We start from the raw sequence: 3,387 nt of genomic DNA on the forward strand, positions 1-3,387 counted from the left end.
GAGTTATTAAGTGCAATAAGTTGCAGAAAACAACTCTTTGCCGTCTCGTCTTGCTGTCTGACTCACACCTGAAGCACGCGCACAAGCCGCATCTCGCACAGCGTATCTTCAGTTCTGCCGCACACGTGCAAAGCGCGCACACACACACACACACACAGACAGAGACGCTGATTCGTCTTTCGCATCTCCTCATGTTTGAACAGACACATACACACAGAATTATGTCAATAGTACCCGTCTCGACGATCATTCTCGTAAACGCAGTCGGTTGTCTTAAATGAATGGAAACAGCTGAGAAAAAAATTGGATGTGTATCATACTGGATCCGTGCAGTCGGAATTTAAAGGGACAGCAGCCTATAAATACGTGCTGCTGAATATGTCACTAATGTTAACAAAACAACAAAACGGCTATAACAAAGATTAATCTAAATTTAATTCATACAGTGAACACTATGCAGTGTTATTTTACACTTAATTATTACATTTCTGTACCTGAATACTACTGTTTATTTTTTTTAACAAGGTATCACATATCACATTTTTCTTCAGTATCGCACAGCCCTATTGGAAATGTATAAAATTGATTGATTACAGTTATTTGTTTAGTGGTTGACCGATATATCGTCAAGGCCGATATATCGGCCGATATTTGGCATTTTTTAAATATCGGCATCGGCCGTAAGTTTTCCTGTTTGGCCGATGCGTTCGTGGCCAAACAGGAACTTTTATTTTGACGGCGCTGAGAACGGCAGCGCCTGAGCAAACAGTGCTCACATTCTCCCTCTTTTTCACTGTTGTCGTTAACAGTTCTGTCTATATGAATAGAAGTCTGTCTAATAATCAGGTTAAACAAAGTAATTAAAATGTATACAAAAAGTATCATTTATATTATCTATGCTTGTAAATTGTGTATTTCTTTTTTTTTTCTTTTTCTTTCTTTTTTTTTACTGACTGTTCACTTACCTTTAATCATGTTTGAACTTTCTCAGACTATAGTTTTTGCTGTGGCATATGAAGGAAGTACTTAAAGTGTAAGGAAAGCAAAGTTACAGTGATATAAAATTAGTGTTATTAATTTTTTTTGTTTGTATGTTCACACTGATGTTAAAATTACATTTTCTGATTTGTGACATTACTTTTTATGTAATGCTAAAACACTGCTGGTCACTTTTGCTGTAAAGTTGCTTTGCAATGATTTGTATCGTGAAAAGCGCTGTACAAATAAACTTGACTTGACTTGACTTGACTTTCAGAAGTTGTAGTGATTCTTTCTTTTCCAAGAAAGAATGTGAAACAAATTGGTTATATAATTTTCATTTTTAAATATTTTAAAATATAATTGAAATTGATTTTACACACTTTAAACAATATCGTATCGCATATCGAATATCGCATTTTTTTAACAAGGTATCACATATCACATTTTTCTTCAGTATCGCACAGCCCTATTGGAAATGTATAAAATTGATTGATTACAGTTATTTGTTTAGTGGTTGACCGATATATCGTCAAGGCCGATATATCGGCCGATATTTGGCATTTTTTAAATATCGGCATCGGCCGTAAGTTTTCCTGTTTGGCCGATGCGTTCGTGGCCAAACAGGAACTTTTATTTTGACGGCGCTGAGAACGGCAGCGCCTGAGCAAACAGTGCTCACATTCTCCCTCTTTTTCACTGTTGTCGTTAACAGTTCTGTCTATATGAATAGAAGTCTGTCTAATAATCAGGTTAAACAAAGTAATTAAAATGTATACAAAAAGTATCATAATGATTGCTTTTATATTAGGCCTATTAGTAATAGAAAGGCAAACATTGTAATACTTTCTTGTTTGCCGTCAGCATTCAGCAAATACGGATTTATATAATTTAAACAAATCTTTGAATGACTAATGAACATTTAATTTCACAAACCTTGCAAACTAAGTCGGATCCAGTTGTGAGTTCTTGTGAAGTGTGCATTTATCCTGCATGATCGGGTGTTGCGTGATGGTCGGTCCGTGCGAATTGAATGCAGACAGGAGGAGAGTTCAGCTTCACTGGAGACGCGCGATAGACAAACTTTAAACTCGTGATTTCAAATTATGCTGCGCTTTATGCATTTGCCCACTGCCATATTCATGTCATTTCCACTACATATCACATTTTTCTTCAGTATCGCACAGCCCTATTGGAAATGTATAAAATTGATTGATTACAGTTATTTGTTTAGTGGTTGACCGATATATCGTCAAGGCCGATATATCGGCCGATATTTGGCATTTTTTAAATATCGGCATCGGCCGTAAGTTTTCCTGTTTGGCCGATGCGTTCGTGGCCAAACAGGAACTTTTATTTTGACGGCGCTGAGAACGGCAGCGGCTGAGCAAACAGTGCTCACATTCTCGGCATCGGCCGTAAGTTTTCCTGTTTGGCCGATGCGTTCGTGGCCAAACAGGAACTTTTATTTTGACGGCGCTGAGAACGGCAGCGCCTGAGCAAACAGTGCTCACATTCTCCCTCTTTTTCACTGTTGTCGTTAACAGTTCTGTCTATATGAATAGAAGTCTGTCTAATAATCAGGTTAAACAAAGTAATTAAAATGTATACAAAAAGTATCATAATGATTGCTTTTATATTAGGCCTATTAGTAATAGAAAGGCAAACATTGTAATACTTTCTTGTTTGCCGTCAGCATTCAGCAAATACGGATTTATATAATTTAAACAAATCTTTGAATGACTAATAAACATCTGTTGGTTACAGTGTTTACTTTTTAAGTTTTTTTTTTTTAATATTTATTTATTTGTGAAAAATACTTTGTCATCTAAAGTATAAGTATGTTAATTTAACACATTTATTTTTTAATCCATTTTCAAATGATTTCAGATTTCTTAAATATTAATTAAAATAAATAAAATTATATCGGCCACCCTGCTTTCCAAGATATCGGCATCGGCTGTCAAAAAAACAATATCGGTCGACCACTATTATTTATTTATTTTTGGCTAAAACAATGGTTTGGTATTTTCATATAATTTAAATTTTTGCTGTTTCATTAATTGTTCAAATTTAGCTGGAAAGCCTATAATAGGTTGTTTAATGACAATTTAGTGACTGATCTGTATCTTCTTTTTTTTTCCAAGACAGCAACGTTTCAGTGGCTTTTCGTTGTCAGGACATTAAGGTATGTGCCTAAACAGAAATTGACTTAATTAATTGACTTAAAAATGAAACCTTAAATCTTGAGGAATATTCACTAAATATGTGATAACTAGTCCTGGTCTGCCCTACTGTTCTCAGTTCAGATGAAATGCCATGACACAAGTGAAAATGATCCACCTCAAGCTGCTTTTTTTTTTTTTTTTTTTTTTTATTGATGTGCAATATTTTTTTTGTTGTATAAAT

The 3,387-nt window shown here is 34.9% G+C and overlaps 1 protein-coding gene across 12 annotated transcripts in view; it reads left to right on the top strand.

The window, feature by feature from the left end:
* Positions 1–3,387, top strand: part of LOC107725258 (ly6/PLAUR domain-containing protein 6B-like) — a 22,482-nt gene that overhangs the window by 10,365 nt on the left and 8,730 nt on the right. For 4 of the 12 annotated variants that reach the window (XM_016534459.1, XM_016534457.1, XM_016534464.1 and 1 more), the window contains exon 2: positions 3,130–3,166. The exons of 5 other annotated variants lie outside the window; for them this stretch is intronic. The gene's annotated coding sequence lies outside the window, so the exon portion shown is untranslated. Of the gene's footprint in view, positions 1–3,125; positions 3,167–3,387 lie in introns of all 12 variants that reach the window. 3 more of the 12 variants (XM_016534458.1, XM_016534460.1, XM_016534463.1) reach the window with 2 other exon arrangements.

This window comes from Sinocyclocheilus rhinocerous, unplaced genomic scaffold (genome assembly GCF_001515625.1).
Source record: "Sinocyclocheilus rhinocerous isolate Xijiao unplaced genomic scaffold, SAMN03320098_v1.1 scaffold3807, whole genome shotgun sequence".
Lineage (NCBI taxonomy): Eukaryota > Metazoa > Chordata > Actinopteri > Cypriniformes > Cyprinidae > Sinocyclocheilus > Sinocyclocheilus rhinocerous.